The following is a 24,032-nucleotide window of genomic DNA, read 5'->3' as shown; positions in this document are numbered from 1 at the left end:
AGAGCCGAGAGAGATACAGTGGAAGGAACTGCTGCCATTTTGTTTTCCCATACGTTTCACAGTCAAATTCATAGCAACGAATGTATAAATCCATTTCCTTTTATCGATGTTATTCATATCATGTTCATCATACATCACTCTCACTCATAATTTCCTTCAACAATCAAACTCCAACAAGCGAATGCCCATCACTGTGTAATCGAAGCTAAAAACGAAAAGAAACATAATTGAATGAGAACTTATCTTTCGGGGTTGTGCGGGGCTGTTCGGGTTGGGTTCGGGACGTTTCGGGACTGCGCAGTAGCTGTTAGGAGTTGCTCGGGGCGGCGCGGTGTCGTTTCGGAGGCTGCCGAGCAGTGAGTGGAGGAGCAACAACGGTGAGGCGCTTGCCCGGCGTTGCTGTTCGGCTGATCGGTACAGCAGCAGCTCTTCCGGCGACAATGGCAGCAGCCTGACTCCACAGTGGCGGCGAATCGCTGCAGAAGACTGACCCGGTGACGGCTGGGAGACAGCAGCGGCATCGCATCTTCTTGGCGAGACAGCAGCGGCATCGTGACGTCGACGGTGGAACGACGACAGGGCATCCGGCGACGCAGAGGAATCGTCAATTTTCGCCGAGGAAGGGAGGGAGAAGAAGCTGCTGTACAGTTTTCTAATTTGGGGATCCATTATGAATTAGGGATTTGAAATGGGATTGGGTTGTGTTTTGAGAAGAAGAAATGAATTGGGGGAAGGAATTGACCGATGGAAGTGGAGAAGATGTTTTGGGTTTTTTTTTCTTTTTCTTTAAATTGGGCCTTGTTGATTGATTAAGGAGAAATAAGGTTTGGGATTTATTTTAATGTGGGCTATTTCTTTTGGGCCCACTAATAATTTAAATGGGAGATATAAGGTGGGGAAATAATTAAGGCTTGGGCCTTCTAATTTAATCTTTGGGCCGATAATTTAATCGTGAATAATGATTTAATTAAATCCCGGAATAATTTGAAGCACGAATAATACTACCCAAGTGCGAAGTAAAAGAATTTACGAGGAGAAATAATTGCGATGAATTAAGTATGCGTTTAAATAATTTTAGGAAATTTATTTTCGACGTCCCGAAGAAGACGAGGAGCCAACGGAGGAAAGAACGAGCGTAAGCGGCCGACCGGCGTCGCACGCGATGCCTTGGGCGGCCGCCGAATAATTGAAAATGCACGAAAACCGAGAAAATGAATTAAAAGATTTTAATTAGAGTGCATGCATTCTAAAATGTCTTCGTTACCGAGATTGATGTGAACTTTATGTATTTACTGAAAAGGTGTGCACGCACGCTAAAGTCGGAACGAGGAACTTTTTACGGAAATCCTAAGCTTTCGAGGTGGGCTTTATTACTTAAATTCTTTTATTTTGAAATGATATGTTTATGGTGAAATAAAGGTGGTTTAAAATAGTATGTCATGCCGTATTTTATGTTTTGAATTGCCTATCTGATTGTCTACTGGGATAACATCCTACTAGACTTTTATAGTTAACGAATTCGGGTCTGACTAGGGAGTGAGTCCCTACTCGGACTAGTGCACTGATAGGGATCGTGAGCCGTCCCCTAGGTCGGCCGGTCCAGTGATCGAGTTTGTGGCCACATTCTCGTTTCACATGATAGCTTAGATATGGTACATGATGGGGGATGATGATTGTCAGCGCTGACACTTTTAAAGGAATGATTTTGGTGTCTCTCGGTCTTTTTAAAGTAAAATCCGAGTTTCACTCTATGATGGCTTGACATAACTTAAATGATAAATGTATTTTGGGCATGAGTTCACTGAGTGCATCAAGTACTCAGCCCCTTCATATGTTTTCCCTATGTGCAGGTTGAGCGTGGACGGAGGACGGAGGATGTTGAGCATTGGACAGAGACAGTATTCAATAAAAGATCTGGTTGCTATTGTGTCTTCATACATAGTAGTAGCTAACTCTCAAATGCTTCCACTATGCCAAGTTATAAGAATTTCCTTGATTTCCTTGGAATTGTCAAACCATGTCATTCACGTTATGTACCTTTGGGATTTGAAACTTTGATTGATAAATGTAAATTTCATCTTTTGATCGATATGTCGTACTCCTTTTGATTGTTCCCCCTTCTTCCCCGCTTCTCAAATCCCCCATTAGTCACGATTCCCCGCGCTTCCTATCCTTAGAAAGTGCGGTCGTGACATTTTTGTAGTGTGTTCAGTTTGTTTATTGTGTACGAGTGTATATTTTGTGTATAGTTTAAGTATGATGTACAATATATGTAGTGTGCATCTATGTTTGCAGCGCATGTATTTTGTTTATGCGTGCGTGTGCAGCGCATGAATTTTGTGTATAGTGTGTGTATTATGTCTATATTGTCTTGCGTGTGTATGGTCTGTATAGAATGTGTGTTTTTTTGTGTAGTAAGCAGCATGTGCGTTGTATGTATATTGTGCGTGGTATATATACTTTGTGTGCAATTTGAACTTTGTGTTATGATATATAGTATGCATATAGTACGTAATGTGTATCAAGTGTGTGTTATTTTTTGTTTAGTGCGTAGTATGTTCATTTTATGTAGTAATAGTGTGTATGTGTTTTATTTATATTGTCTTTGTGTCTTTTTTGTACCGTGGTTAATGTTTGTAGTATGTGCGACGTATGTTAAAATTGTGTATTGTATAGTGTATAAAAAGTGTATTTTGTCTATATATTGTTTGTAAAGTGTGTTATTTTTTTTGTGTGTGTTTATTTTGTGAATTGCGTACTAGTATGTATTTTGTGTATAATGCGTGTGGTATGTGCAATCCATTTAGCGTGTAGTGTATTTTATTTATATTGAGTTTATGTATTTTATCGTCCATTTAATGTGTAGTGTATTTTATTTATACTATGTTTAATGTTTATTGTATGTGGTACATATGTATAAATATAGTATTTTATATGTACATTTTTTATAGTATATATTAATATGTGTAGCATATGTATACTAAGTGGTGTTTCTATAATGTTTGTATTTTCTGTATTTATTTTGTGTATAGTGTGTGTGTAGTGATTGTTTAATATGTATGTGTATAAAGTGTGCGTATTTGAGTGTTGTATATACTTTGTACTTTGTGCTATGATGTATTGTATGTATATGTATTGTGTTTTGTAGTGTGCGGACACTATGTGTATTTTGTGTATAGTGTGTGAATTTTACGTGTAATGTATAATATGTTTAGGAATACTTTTTGTAGTGTATGTATACTTTGTGTGAAGTGTGTGCAGGGCATGTATATTGTGTGTATAGTATACATTGAGTAAATTTTGTTACTTTTTTGAAGTGTGTTCAGTTTGTTTATTGTGTACGAGTGTATATTTTGGGTATAGTTTAAGTATGATGTACAATATATGTAGTGTGCATCTATGTTTGCAACGCATGTATTTTGTTTATGCGTGCGTGTGCAGCGCATGAATTTTGTGTATAGTGTGTGTATTATGTCTATATTGTCTTGTGTGTGTATGGTCTGTATAGAATGTGTGTTTTTTTGTGTAGTAAGCAGCATGTGCGTTGTATGTATATTGTGCGTGGTATATATACTTTGTGTGCAATTTGAACTTTGTGTTATGATATATAGTATGCATATAGTACGTAATGTGTATCAAGTGTGTGTTTATTTTTTATTTAGTGCGTAGTATGTTCATTTTATGTAGTAATAGTGTGTATGTGTTTTATTTATATTGTCTTTGTGTCTTTTTTGTACCGTGGTTAATGTTTGTAGTATGTGCGACGTATGTATAAATTGTGTATTTTATAGTGTATAAAAAGTGTATTTTGTCTATATATTGTGTGTAAAGTGTGTTATTTTCTTTTGTGTGTGTGTGTTTATTTTGTGAATTGCGTACTAGTGTGTATTTTGTGTATAATGCGTGTGGTATGTGCAATCCATTTAGCGTGTAGTTTATTTTATTTATATTGAGTTTATGTATTTTATCGTCCATTTAATGTGTAGTGTATTTTATTTATACTATGTTTAATGTTTATAGTATGTGGTACATATGTACAAATATAGTATTTTATATGTACATTTGTTGTATAGTATTCATTAATATGTGTAGCATATGTATACTAACTGGTGTTTCTATAATGTTTGTATTTTCTGTATTTATTTTGTGTGTAGTGTGTGTGTAGTGATTGTTTAATATGTATGTGTATAAAGTGTGCGTATTTGAGTGTTGTATATACTTTGTACTTTGTGCTATGATGTATTGTATGTATATGTAGTGTGTTTTGTAGTGTGCGGACACTATGTGTATTTTGTGTATAGTGTGTGAATTTTACGTGTAATGTATAATATGTTTAGGAATACTTTTTGTAGTGTATGTATACTTTGTGTGAAGTGTGTGCAGGGCATGTATATTGTGTGTATAGTATACATTGAGTAAATTTTGTTATTTTTTTGTAGTGTGTTCAGTTTGTTTATTGTGTACGAGTGTATATTTTGTGTATAGTTTAAGTATGATGTACAATATATGTAGTGTGCATCTATGTTTGCAGCGCATGTATTTTATTTATGCGTGCATGTGCAGCGCATGAATTTTGTGTATAGTGTGTGTATTATGTCTATATTGTCTTGCGTGTGTATGGTCTGTATAGAATGTGTGTTTTTTTGTGTAGTAAGCAGCATGTGCGTTGTATGTATATTGTGCGTGGTATATATACTTTGTGTGCAATTTGAACTTTGTGTTATGATATATAGTATGCATATAGTACGTAATGTGTATCAAGTGTGTGTTTATTTTTTATTTAGTGCGTAGTATGTTCATTTTATGTAGTAATAGTGTGTATGTGTTTTATTTATATTGTCTTTGTGTCTTTTTTGTATTGTTTGTAGTATGTGCGACGTATGTATAAATTGTGTATTTTATAGTGTATAAAAAGTGTATTTTGTCTATATATTGTGTGTAAAGTGTGTTATTTTCTTTTGTGTGTGTGTGTTTATTTTGTGAATTGCGTACTAGTGTGTATTTTGTGTATAATGCGTGTGGTATGTGCAATCCATTTAGCGTGTAGTTTATTTTATTTATATTGAGTTTATGTATTTTATCGTCCATTTAATGTGTAGTGTATTTTATTTATACTATGTTTAATGTTTATAGTATGTGGTACATATGTACAAATATAGTATTTTATATGTACATTTGTTGTATAGTATTCATTAATATGTGTAGCATATGTATACTAACTGGTGTTTCTATAATGTTTGTATTTTCTGTATTTATTTTGTGTGTAGTGTGTGTGTAGTGATTGTTTAATATGTATGTGTATAAAGTGTGCGTATTTGAGTGTTGTATATACTTTGTACTTTGTGCTATGATGTATTGTATGTATATGTAGTGTGTTTTGTAGTGTGCGGACGGACACTATGTGTATTTTGTGTATAGTGTGTGAATTTTACGTGTAATGTATAATATGTTTAGGAATACTTTTTGTAGTGTATGTATACTTTGTGTGAAGTGTGTGCAGGGCATGTATATTGTGTGTATAGTATACATTGAGTAAATTTTGTTACTTTTTTGAAGTGTGTTCAGTTTGTTTATTGTGTACGAGTGTATATTTTGGGTATAGTTTAAGTATGATGTACAATATATGTAGTGTGCATCTATGTTTGCAGCGCATGTATTTTATTTATGCGTGCATGTGCAGCGCATGAATTTTGTGTATAGTGTGTGTATTATGTCTATATTGTCTTGCGTGTGTATGGTCTGTATAGAATGTGTGTTTTTTTGTGTAGTAAGCAGCATGTGCGTTGTATGTATATTGTGCGTGGTATATATACTTTGTGTGCAATTTGAACTTTGTGTTATGATATATAGTATGCATATAGTACGTAATGTGTATCAAGTGTGTGTTTATTTTTTATTTAGTGCGTAGTATGTTCATTTTATGTAGTAATAGTGTGTATGTGTTTTATTTATATTGTCTTTGTGTCTTTTTTGTATTGTTTGTAGTATGTGCGACGTATGTATAAATTGTGTATTTTATAGTGTATAAAAAGTGTATTTTGTCTATATATTGTGTGTAAAGTGTGTTATTTTCTTTTGTGTGTGTCTGTTTATTTTGTGAATTGCGTACTAGTGTGTATTTTGTGTATAATGCGTGTGGTATGTGCAATCCATTTAGCGTGTAGTTTATTTTATTTATATTGAGTTTATGTATTTTATCGTCCATTTAATGTGTAGTGTATTTTATTTATACTATGTTTAATGTTTATAGTATGTGGTACATATGTACAAATATAGTATTTTATATGTACATTTGTTGTATAGTATTCATTAATATGTGTAGCATATGTATACTAACTGGTGTTTCTATAATGTTTGTATTTTCTGTATTTATTTTGTGTGTAGTGTGTGTGTAGTGATTGTTTAATATGTATGTGTATAAAGTGTGCGTATTTGAGTGTTGTATATACTTTGTACTTTGTGCTATGATGTATTGTATGTATATGTAGTGTGTTTTGTAGTGTGCGGACACTATGTGTATTTTGTGTATAGTGTGTGAATTTTACGTGTAATGTATAATATGTTTAGGAATACTTTTTGTAGTGTATGTATACTTTGTGTGAAGTGTGTGCAGGGCATGTATATTGTGTGTATAGTATACATTGAGTAAATTTTGTTACTTTTTTGAAGTGTGTTCAGTTTGTTTATTGTGTACGAGTGTATATTTTGGGTATAGTTTAAGTATGATGTACAATATATGTAGTGTGCATCTATGTTTGCAGCGCATGTATTTTATTTATGCGTGCATGTGCAGCGCATGAATTTTGTGTATAGTGTGTGTATTATGTCTATATTGTCTTGCGTGTGTATGGTCTGTATAGAATGTGTGTTTTTTTGTGTAGTAAGCAGCATGTGCGTTGTATGTATATTGTGCGTGGTATATATACTTTGTGTGCAATTTGAACTTTGTGTTATGATATATAGTATGCATATAGTACGTGTTTTCTATACAGACCATACACACGCAAGACAATATAGACATAATACACACACTATACACAAAATTCATGCGCTGCACATGCACGCATAAATAAAATACATGCGCTGCAAACATAGATGCACACTACATATATTGTACATCATACTTAAACTATACCCAAAATATACACTCGTACACAATAAACAAACTGAACACACTTCAAAAAAGTAACAAAATTTACTCAATGTATACTATACACACAATATACATGCCCTGCACACACTTCACACAAAGTATACATACACTACAAAAAGTATTCCTAAACATATTATACATTACACGTAAAATTCACACACTATACACAAAATACACATAGTGTCCGCACACTACAAAACACACTACATATACATACAATACATCATAGCACAAAGTACAAAGTATATACAACACTCAAATACGCACACTTTATACACATACATATTAAACAATCACTACACACACACTACACACAAAATAAATACAGAAAATACAAACATTATAGAAACACCAGTTAGTATACATATGCTACACATATTAATGAATACTATACAACAAATGTACATATAAAATACTATATTTGTACATATGTACCACATACTATAAACATTAAACATAGTATAAATAAAATACACTACACATTAAATGGACGATAAAATACATAAACTCAATATAAATAAAATAAACTACACGCTAAATGGATTGCACATACCACACGCATTATACACAAAATACACACTAGTACGCAATTCACAAAATAAGCACACACACACAAAAGAAAATAACACACTTTACACACAATATATAGACAAAATACACTTTTTATACACTATAAAATACACAATTTATACATACGTCGCACATACTACAAACAATACAAAAAAGACACAAAGACAATATAAATAAAACACATACACACTATTACTACATAAAATGAACATACTACGCACTAAATAAAAAATAAACACACACTTGATACACATTACGTACTATATGCATACTATATATCATAACACAAAGTTCAAATTGCACACAAAGTATATATACCACGCACAATATACATACAACGCACATGCTGCTTACTACACAAAAAAACACACATTCTATACAGACCATACACACGCAAGACAATATAGACATAATACACACACTATACACAAAATTCATGCGCTGCACATGCACGCATAAATAAAATACATGCGCTGCAAACATAGATGCACACTACATATATTGTACATCATACTTAAACTATACCCAAAATATACACTCGTACACAATAAACAAACTGAACACACTTCAAAAAAGTAACAAAATTTACTCAATGTATACTATACACACAATATACATGCCCTGCACACACTTCACACAAAGTATACATACACTACAAAAGTATTCCTAAACATATTATACATTACACGTAAAATTCACACACTATACACAAAATACACATAGTGTCCGCACACTACAAAACACACTACATATACATACAATACATCATAGCACAAAGTACAAAGTATATACAACACTCAAATACGCACACTTTATACACATACATATTAAACAATCACTACACACACACTACACACAAAATAAATACAGAAAATACAAACATTATAGAAACACCAGTTAGTATACATATGCTACACATATTAATGAATACTATACAACAAATGTACATATAAAATACTATATTTGTACATATGTACCACATACTATAAACATTAAACATAGTATAAATAAAATACACTACACATTAAATGGACGATAAAATACATAAACTCAATATAAATAAAATAAACTACACGCTAAATGGATTGCACATACCACACGCATTATACACAAAATACACACTAGTACGCAATTCACAAAATAAGCACACACACACAAAAGAAAATAACACACTTTACACACAATATATAGACAAAATACACTTTATACACTATAAATACACAATTTATAAATACGTCGCATATACTACAAACAATACAAAAAAGACACAAAGACAATATAAATAAAACACATACACACTATTACTACATAAAATGAACATACTACGCACTAAATAAAAAATAAACACACACTTGATACACATTACGTACTATATGCATACTATATATCATAACACAAAGTTCAAATTGCACACAAAGTATATATACCACGCACAATATACATACAACGCACATGCTGCTTACTACACAAAAAAACACACATTCTATACAGACCATACACACGCAAGACAATATAGACATAATACACACACTATACACAAAATTCATGCGCTGCACATGCACGCATAAATAAAATACATGCGCTGCAAACATAGATGCACACTACATATATTGTACATCATACTTAAACTATACCCAAAATATACACTCGTACACAATAAACAAATTGAACACACTTCAAAAAAGTAACAAAATTTACTCAATGTATACTATACACACAATATACATGCCCTGCACACACTTCACACAAAGTATACATACACTACAAAAAGTATTCCTAAACATATTATACATTACACGTAAAATTCACACACTATACACAAAATACACATAGTGTCCGCACACAACAAAACACAATGCAGTACATACACTGTACACAAAATACATAAAATATACACACTGTTTGCACTACACAAATACACACACTTTACACATACATACAAAAAAACATTACACACTGCTTGCACTACACAAAATACATACAGAAAATACAAACCCTATAAACACACTTTATGATGAATGACAGATAATTTGAAGCATATAAGACGGCATTTGTCGAGAGCTTTGTATTAAGCTCAAGTTGCCCCATCTGGTAACTTGCCTTGGAGGGAGTTATTGGAGGGAGCATTTAACTGTCTTGAATCTATACCAAGCTTTTTTCCGCATTGCAGGAACCTATACAAAACAAATGACCATGATAGCACCAAGTAAGGCAAAATGAATAAAATGACAACTGTTCATATGTATAGCACGCAAAATCTTTCTCAAAGTGCAGATATTGCAATGCTTAATGTACAGTAAATACTACAAACAATGTTATAGACCAATTGCAGCTATGCATCACTAATTAGTTAAAAATCACAAGAAAAGGTTGTACAAAACTAGTTGGTTTTTTAATGTAATTGTAACAATAGATCAAAAGGGTCTGGGAAATCTTTTTCTATTATAAATGCAATGAACATTATTTATCTCTAGGAGAGTTATGATAAAAACTGCATGATGCTTTGATTTTAGAAACCAATACCTCGAGTCCAACAAACTTTGCCATATCCTGAGTTGCCATTGCTGGCCAACTCATCTAGGTATGATACACTTTCAGCTTCACAGAGTTGCAAAACTGCAGCAGAAAAAATCACACTTACTTTATAGAATTAAGGGTCTGTTTATACAACCACACCAAGCACAAGTACATGGCATTACTAATAAGTAGTTAAAAATCACAAGAAAAAGTTGGAAAATAATTCAGTTTATTTTCAGAGTACAAAACTTGTTTTTTCAATGTAATTGTAACAATAGATCTAAAGGGTCTGGGAAATCTTTTTCTATTATAAATGCAATGAACATGTATCTCTCAGTTATGACAAAAACAGTATGATGCTTTGATTTTAGAAACCAATACCTCGAGTCCAAGAGTGTGCGCCATATCCTGAGTTGCTGTGTTGCTGGCCACCTCATCCAGGTATGATACACTTTCAGCTTCACAGTGTTGCAAAAGCTGCAGTAGAAAAATTCATACTTTAAAGAACTAAGGGTCTGTTCATACAACACCACCAAGCACAACTACAAGCACATAAAAATTTAAGGTGTGCTAACTTTACCAGCAGCTCTAAGATTTAAAGACATATATCAACTTATCTTAATTGGAAAGTGCACTCATAATAGATAAAACTTTAGATTTTAGGTGGGAGATAGCAGCCATGTATAAGGAAATATTTTCAGAGACGATAACTTTTAAGTTCTTGACGGTCTGAACCAAAATCAGAACACCTCCATTGCCCCACTACTCCTTAATTAATAAATATGTCACAGGGACGAAAGCAAATAATAAAGAAACAAAAGGGGAAAAGGAAAACGAGAAAGTAACCGGGAATTGAGAAAGAATTCAGAAGTGTGAGATTTTAGTTAACTAGTGGGATAAAGTTAAATGTGCTATTAATAGAACTTGTAATTGCTAACTCATAACAAGGAAGAAAATCCTGAGTAAAAGCATGGGAAACCCAAAAGGATCAAGATAACGTGTAAACAGAGACTTAAAATTTATAAGACAGCTACATCCAATCACCTCTACGGGAGTTTCTCTTCTCATAGTTGTAAAACCAGTCCCAATGTTAATGTAATCCATAAAGCACACAGCGAGAGAGAGTAGAATAGTTAAACCTGATAATTTACTTGCTGAGGTTGATTTAGACGACCGTGGTAAATCCGATGAGGCAGATGTATTGATAGCAAAGCACCACTTAGTGACTGCATTGTGGGTTTGAGTAGATAGCTCTCAAAAATACAGTCAAAACAAGGTAAAAATAGAAAAAGTATCAAGTCAACTACATCAAAGTATACAAAGACACTATTACTTGCCTTAGGAAGGGTAGGTGTGTTGTGATGGCTTCATGTAATTAGGAGTGAACTCAGAGAACTTGGTGGTCTCTGTTGCAGTGGGATCGAAGAGGGAATTGCTAATCGACACAAAATGTTGTTGGGTCCAATCAGAGAAAATTGTGGGCGTGCAATTTGAAACCAAAAGGACAAAATTGTAGTGATCATGAGTTCACGCAAATCACTTGGAGTAGAAGTATTATCCACAACCACATAGACAAGGTGAAACCAGAAACCACATATAGGCATGTGGGAAGACGATTTGAATGATGACATCGAGATAGCACTTTTGTCATGTTTTCTAAGAAATAGTAATATGTTTCTCATATGCTGGTTCAACTACTTAACAGGAAGATAAAATAACATGTTTAATACCTCTATATGTGGAGCTGAAGATTGAATATGACCGCGTCGGTGAGCAGTATTGGCACTATGGCCACCATCAGGTTGGGTATAAGCCGCTGAAATGCTGTTGAGTGCCCTCTCTATACTGTGGCCACTCAATGAGATGGTCCACACTCTGCTCCAATGCCATACTCTCAAAGGAAAACATCAGAATGTTATAAATCCAAGGTAAAACTGAAATTCACAATAATAACATTAACTGATAAACTAGGAAGGAACAAACTTCTGAATCTGCAGGCTTCCTCAAAGCATCTAAAATAGCACGTAAAGCAATACCCTATGTACGGTGAGTCACACATTGATGTTTAATGACTGATCCTGAAGCAGAAGCATTCACAAAGGATAAACATTATAGACAAACTGATTATAACAGGGTAACATTCAACTAACATAGTAAGGTTGAATAGTATTTTACAATGCTACTAATTTGTAAACCAAAATTTGTTGTATCATTCATAATCATCAAACGGACAGTAAAGATAACAAACTCAAATATAGTAGACTACGTATTAAACTGCTTAACTGACATATAAGAGATATTAAGTCAAATTAAATTGTTGAGGAACTTGACTAAATATATAGAAATCGAAGTAGGCTAGATTCCACCCATTGTAATTGAAGTATTTACTACATAGTAACAACAAGCTGCAGTTTCCATTCCGGCATTGCAAGAATATTAAAATTCAGTCACCCCACAGTAGTGGCAACACTAACCTCATAGAAAGTATCTTTACATGACACTAATTGGGTGCTCAACCAGCTTCCAAGGCCCATGATTTCTTTTTAGATGCAAGTACAGCAAACTAAATGCCAATGTAAAAAAGGAAATGTGTATAGTTAACAGATATATTAAGAAGCCAAGATTTGACAATCGATGGGTATACATATCAAAGAAACACTAATATTGCACATATTTGTACACGGCATAGACAAAGAAAAGTAGGATGCTAAGTATGTATTAATTAATTATGCTGCAAGGTAGCAAAAGGTGGATTAGAAAAAGATGAAAACGTCAGTCACAGTATAACAAACAAAAATTTAATATATGTAACAGTTCAACAATTAGCTGCAAAAGGCAGCAAATAATGAATAAAATAAATATAAAAATATAGGCGCAACAACCAGGAAGCAGAAGACCACGCAAAGCAAGGTAAAAAACCAATAAATAGACTTTTGCCTTTTGTTTTCCACACCTTCCCCCCGTTTCTTATAAGTTAAAAACTCCACCTACCACCCCCGACCTTCAGATCGACCAAGTACATTCTACTCTATTTATGTACTAGGAACTGTCATAGAAAACACATTAGTTGCACAAGAGATAACATTTTGAAAAAATGAAACTAAATGCTTAGAGAGGCCTTCAAGTAGAATGAATCTAAATGCTTAGAGAGGCCTTCAAATCGACTAAGAGTGACACGAGAATATGCTAAATTATATCAGTAGCCTCAAACGCTGCAGAATTGGCAGACAGCTCAGTAATCTAAATCAGACAGAAATTCTTTCCTGCATACAACCAAGAAAAGGGTTACCGGTTTAGTGCAACAGGTAGAAGAATTCCAAGGATACAAAAATAATAGACTGTTGTATGTATTCCACTTCCTACAACTAAACAAAAAATTATATCTAAATGTATGTACAAAGAAGAGAATAACTAACCACACATCCTGGTATCGTGAAGATATCGTGTTCTTCAAAATTAGACAAAGAAGTCCAACCCTAATTTTATCAGGTACCGACAAGTGTAGAGCATCAGAAAGATTTTGCAGTAGTTCTTCATTGATGGCTTTAGTATGAAATGACACACTAAATATCGAACTAAAGTTAGGTTTATAAAAATACAAATATTAGTTGAAGCTTTATACCCTTCAACTCACTGGAGTTAATAATGAGGTGGTCAAAATTGAACTGGAGTAGTAGTATGCTACCCTCCATTCCATCCATTGTATAATAACAAGTTAAATTAACCACACACATCAAATACCCCCCAAAACAGAAGTCTTGCTCGCCCTCAAGCAACTTAGACAAATAAGCACATTCACAAGACCCAGGATTTGACGACTACAATAAAAGCTCGGATTTCCCACCTGCTGGAAACTGGTTCCTTCTCGCATACCAAAATGCTGAAAACAAACCTCTACCATTATATCTTTATCAGAATAAAAAAACATAATACTCTGTCAATTTAGATCATCTTCGAAACATTCCAACATTTAATTTTGAGTGATCGATTAAATTGTTTTCTTTAAATATATACTACCATTTTGCTTGTCATCTTTACAAGATCAGTCTTACCTTCCTACCTTCCATTTCTTGCACTAAAATTCCTTTTTATGAAGCGTATTCCCTACAAAACAGTTTGAATCATTTGCATATCATATAAGACCCCAAGCAAATTAAGTGTTATTTAAACGTGGTTTTTAACATGATTTTCAAATCTTAAGTGAAAGGAAGGAAAAGTTTTATATCATAGAAAAAAGAGAATTTCTTTTGTTTTCTTTTATCATCACTAGAAAAGGAAAGTACTACAACACCAGAAAAGTTACATAAGATGATCTCTTACAAAAACAGTGTGAATCATTTGCAAATCATAAATAAAAAGTTACATAAGATGACCCCGAGCAAAGAAGATTGTCAATCTTAGATTTTCCGAAACAAGCAGGCAGTACTTAAAAAAATAGAGAATGCAATCATGCACATAATGAATAACTATGGTGAGTTAAGCAAGTTTATTAAAGAAAAAATAAAGTGCAGCTACAAGAAGCAGCACTGTGACCATCTGCTAGAATGTTTCATTATCTAAATTGCAAAATAAGAAATATAGGACGTGAAGAAATAATCAATGTCCGATTACAACATGGAAGGAAGGCATATATTCAAATTACCTCAGCAGTTGTACATCATCTTCATTCAAAAATCCTGGAACTAAAGACTATGCATGACATAACAGTGAACCTACATGCAATAGAGTATTAGAATATAGATATGTACTACTACTTGATTAACCAAGGGAAGAATTAGAAGCAGGCATACACAAGTTATTGCTAACTGTGGACACTTTCCCATCTGACAGTTTCTAATAGTCCTTCTCTATGACCCGAATGAACATGTTGAGAAACAGATCCTTCTCATCTGGGATTGAAACAAATGTTATTACTTGTTAAACATTACTATCAAGCAGCATACCCTGATTGAAACCGAAAATTACTAAATCATTTTATTCTGGTATACATCAGGAACAAAGCAATGAAGGTTTGCAATCACTTTAATCAACAAAGACATTCTCTGATGAGCATTAGATGAACGAGGTACACAGCAAGGGGTGAATTCAAATTTATACATTGGCGATATAGGGTGTTTAAGACCCACGCAATAGTTGTAACTGACTAATTTGGTGAAATAAGAATTATTAAGATGATGTAGATAATACATACTTTAATGGTGCATCCTCTTCACAAACTAGAATGTTAGACGAGCACCAGCCAGATACAAACTCTCCAGAGGGAGTAGAAAGATTGTTGCTAAAGCTTCCCTATGAAGGAACACATTTGTAGGGTCAGAAAAAAAAATGCACTATTTCCTTGAGAAAAGATTATACCAATTGATGAATCAAAAGAATTGATGTGTATAGTATAGCATACCAATTTCCATTTACTCTTGAGACAAAAACGTCAGATGAAAAAAATAACTGACCATCATACATTGACAAATAGCTTAAACTCTTCTTACTAATCATTTGTATCTCTTTGGAATGACAAAAACCAATTGAGGAAATGAAGTCACTTGAACAGTTTGTGGTAGTTTTTCAATTAGACGATCAAAATGACAAAAATATGCTGGTAAACTTACAAACTCATTCTATGTGCTAAGTGACTTGTGAATATAGCAACTACAGTTTAGGAAGCCCTCTTTATTCCATTTCACAAAATACCAGCAAAAAAAAATTAGTTGGTTTGGTTTAAGTAAAGAAATTTACCAGCAAATAACATGCAAAATACAAATAAGATTGTCCCCAGACTACATAGTACAAACATTCAAGATAAGATAAGCATGGAGGTGATCATTAAGTCTAAGTTATTGCAGGTGCTCAAACTCTTACCTTTTCATTTGAAATTAAATTTCATAAAATTAGCATCCATTTGTTAAAACAAGCAATTTGATCTCAAAATCTCTTCAGGCACATCATTACTGTGTTCACATAAGCAAAGATATTTTCTAAGAAACTCAGATATCATGCTTTAAGTCTTTTCGACCTTCAATCATGAAACCTTACCATGAAATCTATAGCACTCTATAAGATTTTAAAATTAGTTGTACAGATGGAAAGCAAACAAAGTTCATCATAATGAATGACTGAAAATTTGAAGCATCTGAGACGACATCTGCCAAGCGCTTTGTATTACGTTCCAGTTGGCCCTTCGGGTAACTTTCCTCGGAGGGAGCATTTAACTCTCTTGAATCTATACCAAACATCAGCAATGCAAGAACCTAAACAAAACAATTGTCCATGTTAACAGTACGGCAAAATGAGAAACTGAAAACTGCATATGTATAAAAGGAAAAATCTTCTCAAAGTGCAGATATTGCAATGCTTATTGTGCGGTAAATGCTATAAACATTTGTTGTAGACCCAATTGACTGCTCAACCAGCTTCCAAGACCCATGATTTCTTTTTTCAGATGCAAGTACAACAAACCTAATGCCAAAGTAAAAAAGGAAATGTGTTTAGTAAGTACTTGGGAATGAGCCTGTAAAAACAGATATTAAGATGCCAAGATTTGACAATCAATGGGAGTTTATATATCAGAGAAACACTAATATAGCACATATTTGTACAGGCATATGAGACAGAAAAATAGGATACTATGTATGTGTTATTTATAAAGCAGTAAGACAGCAAACAGTGGATTAGAAAAAAGTAGAAAAACGTCAGGCACTGTATAACTCACAAAAACATAATATATTTAACAGATTAATTTTAAATCTGCAAAATGTAGCAAAGAGTGAATTAAATAAGTAGAAAAATATAGGTGCAACAACCAAGAGGCAGAAGATCATGCAAAGCTAGCTCAAAATCAATAAATAGACTTGTGCCTTCAATTTCCCACCCTTTCCACCCGTTTCTTTTATGTTAAGAACTCAGTCCCCTTACCACCCTCGACCTTCTGATCGACTAAGTACTTTCTAGTCTATTTATGCACTAGGAACTATCACGGAAAACACCTTAGTTGCACAAGAGATAACATTTGCAAGAATGAATCTAAATGCATAGAGAGGCCATCAAATCGACTACGAGTAACACTAGAATATGCTGAATTATCTCAGTAGCCTCAAAGCAGCATGATTGCTCTGTAATCTGACTCAAACGGAAAGTTTTTCCTGCATACAACCAAGAAAAGGGTTACAGGTTTAGTGCAACATGTAGAAGAATTCCAAGGAGATAAAAATAATAAAATGTTGTATGTATTCCACTTCCTACAACTAAACAAAAAATTATATCTAAATGTATGTACAAAGAAGAGAATAACAAACAACACACAGGCATAGTGAATATATCATGTTCTTCAGAATTAGACAAAGCAAGTCCAACCCCAATTTTATCAAGTACCAACAAGTGTAGAGCATCAGAGAGATTTTGCAGTAGTTCTTCATTGATGGCTTTAGTATGAAATGACACACTAAATATCGAACTAAAGTTAGGTTTATAAAAATAAATGGTTGAATATTGAAGCAAATATTGGTTGCAGCTTTATACCCTTCAACCCACTGGAATAAATAGTGAGGTGGTCAAAATTGAACTAGAGCAGTAGTGCGCTACCCTCCATTCCATCCAATGTATAATAACAAGTTAAACAATTACCCACACACATCAAATACCACCAGACATAAGTCTTGCTCGCCCTCAATCAAGTTAGACAAATAGGCACATTCACAAGACATTAGATAATCCTCTACTTCAAGTCACGTCAAATCACACGAATCATTTAGAGAAACTAGGTTGACCCCAAATTCACTCTCGGGTAAGACTTTAGAACAAGAATTGTACACGAACTAATTACCTAAGAGCTAGGCATCCCAATGCTTCAATGTAAGTTCGATTTATGTCTTGGGAGTCTCAAACCATCGTCACTAATTCATAAAGAGAATTTCTTCCGGCTATTCTTTATTTTAAGCACATAAGATCTTTCTCCCAAACTCAAGCAAAATTCATCGCTCACAAGTCAATATGATGCATATATCAAAAGGACTTATTCATTTAGATGTAATGGGGCTTATGGTAAAGGTGTGATCATATTTGGTTAAGTAGCTTATCACATTTTAAATACTAGCACATCCATCATAGCATCCTTCACAACATCCTTCACATCTCACTCAATGCGTGCAAAATTCTGACAGCTCAACACCCCAAACTTGAGATTTTTCTACCATCTAAACAAAGTCATCTTATTCTTTTGAGCATATTTCTGTTTTTTGCTCAATTTTTTTTTCTAGCCTTGGCTTTTTTTTTACACATGAAAGGCTGCCTTTTTATTTTATTTTTTTTACTAGCCTTGGCTTTTTTTTACACATGAAAGGCTGCCTTTTTATTTTTATTTTTACTAGCCTTGGCTTTTTTTTTACACATGAAAGGCTGCCTTTTTTTTCTAGCCTTGGCTTTTCTTACACATGAAAGGCTGCCTTTTTTTTTCTAGCCTTCGCTTTTTTTAACACATTAAAGGCCGCCTTTTTATTTTATTTTTCTTTGAAGACACAGCTTTTTTCACTTTGTATCTCAATATAAATGAATACCACCTGATGAATGTTCCAGGACTTCCATCTTTTTCTTGCCACCATAAATACCCTCCCAAGAATGTGCTAGCATTTTAATTTTAGTGACTAGGGTAGAAATTATAGGCCAACAAATGGATATAATAAGTAGGCTAATATAGTGACTTCAAAATTTTCAACAAAGAAATTAGGCTTTTGGGGCTCAAACGGGCTCACTAGGGGTTTATGTGGGGTTAGGCATGTGATAATTTGGATATGAGGCTTTTTGTCCTATTGCCTAAATCATTTTTATGCACCAATATCAACAAGATTGCAACTCATAAAGCTCTAATTCAGTCGATCGGCCCTATGGCTTTTTCAATTAATTTTTCAAAACCGGAATAGTTCTCTCTCCTTAGCTCAAGAAATCGGGCACCAAAGAACACTCTTGTCACTTTATCTGAAGCACGGGAAACCTAGTTCTCCAGAAGTTAGTAAGCAACAACAAGTTTGCAGACCAACCCTCAAGAGGAATGAAGCCTACGCTAATAACCCATAAAAAAGTGGTGAAAGTAGTGACAATCAATAGAGAGAAAATCTTGCATGCATACACAAATAGCAAGTGGTGAAACTCTGTTCATGGAAGCATTTCGTCCTCAGTACAAAGTAGCGTAGTACTAGGGCAATTTTTGGATATTTATGAAGCTAATATATATTGTTTATCATTTGGTGATGTGTATGAAATCATTAAAAACGAGGGAGATGCACATCTTAGAGAGCCATGGCAGACAACCTCTTGGAAATTTACTCTTAATCATAACATGTCAATTACAAAAAAAACATTTAAATTCTCTATAAAATCAACATCAATTACAAAAAAAACATTTAAATTCTCTATAAAATCAACATATCAGGCATGTATAAGAATAAATAGCAGTTAGGCACTCATGTATGAGTAGGAAACATCAAAAGTTAAGTATATTATATGGGTTTGAATGACACCCGAAAAAGATTAGAAGTAGAGTTACCAGAATCCTCAAAGACCAAGATTTAACGACTACAATAAAAGCTCGGATTTCCTACCGGCTGCAAACCTGGTACCTTCTCACATACCAAAATGCTGAAAGCAAACCTCTACCGATGTATCTTTATCAGAAAAAAAACATAATACTCTGTCAATTTAGATCATCTTCGAAACTTTCCAACATTCAATTTTGATTGATAGATTAAATTGTTTTCTCTAAATATATACTGTCATCTTTCCTGTCATCTTTACAAGATCAGTCTTACCTTCCTACCTTCCTTTTCTGACATTAAAATTCCTTTTTATAAAGCTTATTCCCTACAAAACAGTGTGAATCATTTGCATAACATGCAAGACCCCGAGCAAATTAAATGTTGTTTAAACGTGGTTTTTATTAACATGATTTTCAAATCTTAAACAAAAGGAAGGAAACGTTTTATATCATAGAAAAAAGAGAATATCTTTTGTTTTCTTTTATCATCACTAGAGAAAATAAGTACTACATCACAACATGAGATGATCTCTTACAAAAAAAATATACCTACTCTTTTTTTCATCAAGGCCGGGAGTCCAATATAGGAAGCTAGTTGCTCCTGCAGTCCACCTCTTCCCAATCTCCTGCATGAAGAGACAAACTTCATTAAAATCTTATCAAGAAGAAAACAGATATGATTATGAATTAAAAAAAAACAGATGCATCTAACATTTATGGAAAAAGATGAATGACATCCATATGTTAAGCCAGAGAGGTTTTACATGGACTAAATGATCTTCCGATGCAGCACGAACGATTCGGAACTCAAACTGACTTACAAATAACCTACAAAGAAGATTGTCAATCTTAGATAGCCTTAAAATTACATTAAGTACCAAATGCACTCATGCACATAATGAATAACTATGGTGAGTGAAGCAAGTTTATTAGAGAAAAAAAAGTGCAACTATAAGAAGCAGCATTGTGACCATCTGCTAGAATGTTTCATTATCTAAATTGCAAAATAAGAAAGATAGAACATGAAGAAATAACCAATACCCGATTTCAGCATGGAAGGAAGGCATATATTCAAATTACTTCAGCAGTTGTACATCATCTTCATTCAAAAATCCTGGAACTAAAGACTTAACAGTGAACCTACACGCAATAGAGTATTAGAATATAGATATGTACTACTACTTGATTAACCGATTGAAACTGAAAATTACTAAATCATTTACCCTGGTATACATCAGGAACAAAGCAATCAAGGTTTGCAATCACTTTAATCAACAAAGACGTTCTCTGATGAGCATAAGATGAACGAGGTACACTGCAAGGGGTGAATTCAAATTTATACATTGGCGATATAGGGTGTTTAAGACCCACGCAATAGTTGTAACTGACTAATTTGGTGAAATAAGAATTATTAAGATGATGTAGATAATACATACTCTAATGGTGCATCCTCTTCACAAACTAGAACGTTAGACAAGCACCAGCCAGATACAAACTCTCCAGAGGGAGTAGAAAGATTGTTGCTAAAGCTTCCCTATGAAGGAACACATTTGTAGGGTCAGAAAAAAAGAATGCACGATTCCTTGAGAAAAGATTATAACAATTTATGAATCAAAAGAATTGATGTGTATAGTATAGCATACCAATTTCCATTTACTCTTGAGACATAAACGTCAAATAAAACAAATAACTAACCGCCATACATTGACAAATAGCTTAAACTCATTTGTATCTCTTTGCAATGACAAAAACAAATGAGAAAATGAGTCTCTTCCATATTATTCTCTCTCTTAATTTACTTTCCCCCATTTAACTATTTATTACGATTTTTACAAAACATGTGCGAAAAATGAAAGGGGCTATCTTAACTGGACGGAGGGAGTAGTATATAATGAGGTGCATTGAATCATTTGAATTGTCGTAATAGTTGATGTTCAGGAAATAGCAAGTGACAAGTTGCTTGTTTGATAGTAAGGTGGGAGAGGAAGTGAGGAGGCAAAACAATGGATGCTTTAAGAGACATTCAGAATAAACTGTAGATTAGTAATGGCCTAAGCATTCCAAATAAATTAAGTACCAAAATAAAACACACGACAGCGAGCTTCAGTATTAATCAATATGATTCATGATAATAAATTATATATTTGCATGATTTCGTACTTCAAGATCCGTTCCAAAACTTTGAAAATATAAAATATTTATAACAATTACTACTACATGATAAGACTGATACAAATTAAATAAATTAGCAAAACGTAATCAAACCTACACCACACTAGTAAGACAATTAAGTAGACATCCAGTTTCATTTAGACACAATCAAGTGAAAGAGAAGAACAGTTAATAAAGCAATTGGGAGCAAACCAAGATCATAATAAGACCATTACAGCCAATAAACGAATCAACTAACACACTCGAGGCTGAATATGAATAACTATTGCAGCATCTCTCGTCTTCATTATATAAGACTAATTCTATCATCTTGACAACAGCATCAACATTTCAAGCACATTATAAATATAAACTCTAGTCAACAAGTCAAATGTACCAAAATCTCATAAAAAGCAAACGAAAAAAATTCTGGTTTAGAGTTTAAGCCATGCAAGACAACACAGTATATTAACTTTGGAACATACTAGACAAAAAGATTGAAACCATAACATATTTCTTAATAAACTCAGATATCTGTAAAAAGTTATAATCTCAGCAGTCATTACAAATGACAATATATGGAAAAATAATATAAATAGCAAATTAAAAATTAGCAGCAAAATTCCCAGGTCTCCTGCAATGAAAAAACAGCAAATACCCAAACTACTAGGTTTGTATTTCATAGCTTTCTCTACCAACACTCACCTAAAATCAATGTAACTGAAACATTAAAGAGATTCTACAACTAGAGGCTTTAATACATCCAGCCAGAACATCCAAAAACACACAAGAAAGCTTGGACACAAATCACAGATTCAAAAACAGCTAGAGGCGCTATGTCTGGTTAGGCATAATCTCACATATCACTTGAGCATGTATACTCAATTCTAGATAAACATTAAATTCTAGCAGGTAGAACCTAAAAAAGCAAAAGGCCATTCTAACTAAAAATAGAACAAAATACATTTCATACAGTATAAGATGTCTAGCTTAGAAAGCTTAACAGTGTCTCAATGAGATTCACACTTAGAATTCAGCAAATAAGAAACAACAAAATATTAAGGTTCTCCAGTCTTCTACAGATCATCTCCTTGCTAGTACTTTGAAAACCTAGTCAACTCCGAGTGGTGAGAAGCAATGGCCAAGAGAAATGTGAGAACTCCTACAAGATGCTTAAAGGACATCTATCTTGAATAAGGATGGTATCGACTACTGCCACTATAACCTGCTCTACCCCCATAAATTCCCCCTCCTGCTCCACCATAACTAGCACCAGGGCCAGAGTCATATCCACCACTTGCCCCCCTCCACGACCATAGGCACCTAGCCCACTGCCATACCCCCCACCAAAGCCTCCACCATAAGAACCAAATCGGCCAGAGTAGCTAAGTGGCGGAAATGATGTCACTTGAACAGTTCGTGGAAGTTTTTCAATTAGATGATCAAAATGACAAAAAAATATGCTGGTAAACTTACAAACTCATTCTAGCTTTCACAATGGCTGAACCCAAATTTTAAGATAAATTCTTAAAGGGATAACACCAATCTACAAATAAGCAAGTGATTGCCTGCTCTTTCAACCCAAGAATGTTTGGACATCACAAGAAGTTTAATAGCTTCACAAATCAAGAAGTGAACCCATATCTCATAAACCCAAATCTAACTCCCTAACATATCTACCCAAACAGGAAGATAAAATTTGTAAATTGGAAAATTAGTGGAAACTTACCTAAGCCGAGAAGTCCACGACAGTCCGACGAAATTGACAATGACAATGCAGCCGAGATGGCTGGAGTATGACACCGACCGAAGCGACTGCTCAGTGGATCCTGGAGCGCCTCTCACCGCTCGGCGAGAATCAGCAGCAACGAAATCAGACGGCGAGTCCATGAGGAGGTCGATGGTGACATGTATCCCGTCTAGACAATTAAATAAACACTGACATACAACAAAGACAGTGAAATTCCAAAATGGGAACACAAAATACCAGAAAAATACAAATAAAAAGGGAAAAAGACAATGACGCAAAGAAATCCTTGAAACTCTAACCCTAATCCCTCATTCACACGCCTCCCACTCTTCCTCTCATCCCCCACACGTTTTTCTTCTCCCCTCCCATCT

At 33.9% G+C, this 24,032-nt stretch overlaps 3 long non-coding RNA genes across 3 annotated transcripts; all 3 read right to left on the bottom strand.

Annotated features, from left to right (window-relative positions):
* Positions 1 to 9,819: 9,819 nt before the first annotated feature.
* On the bottom strand, positions 9,820 to 11,438 carry LOC121807673. The gene is made up of 4 exons (XR_006051993.1): positions 11,380 to 11,438; positions 10,622 to 10,717; positions 10,247 to 10,339; positions 9,820 to 9,897 (listed from the first exon to the last, which is right to left on the bottom strand). It is a non-coding gene; the product is annotated as an uncharacterized LOC121807673 (long non-coding RNA).
* Positions 11,439 to 11,580: 142 nt separating this feature from the next.
* Positions 11,581 to 12,782, bottom strand: LOC121807671. The gene is made up of 3 exons (XR_006051991.1): positions 12,715 to 12,782; positions 11,971 to 12,318; positions 11,581 to 11,675 (listed from the first exon to the last, which is right to left on the bottom strand). It is a non-coding gene; the product is annotated as an uncharacterized LOC121807671 (long non-coding RNA).
* Positions 12,783 to 14,312: 1,530 nt separating this feature from the next.
* LOC121807670 lies at positions 14,313 to 16,467 on the bottom strand. The gene is made up of 5 exons (XR_006051990.1): positions 16,330 to 16,467; positions 15,432 to 15,529; positions 15,031 to 15,129; positions 14,883 to 14,952; positions 14,313 to 14,344 (listed from the first exon to the last, which is right to left on the bottom strand). It is a non-coding gene; the product is annotated as an uncharacterized LOC121807670 (long non-coding RNA).
* Positions 16,468 to 24,032: the final 7,565 nt, after the last annotated feature.

This window comes from Salvia splendens, chromosome 6 (assembly GCF_004379255.2).
Source record: "Salvia splendens isolate huo1 chromosome 6, SspV2, whole genome shotgun sequence".
Taxonomy (NCBI): domain Eukaryota; kingdom Viridiplantae; phylum Streptophyta; class Magnoliopsida; order Lamiales; family Lamiaceae; genus Salvia; species Salvia splendens.
The sequence above is the reverse complement of the archived record's forward strand: the minus strand, read 5'-3'. Positions and strand labels throughout refer to the sequence as shown.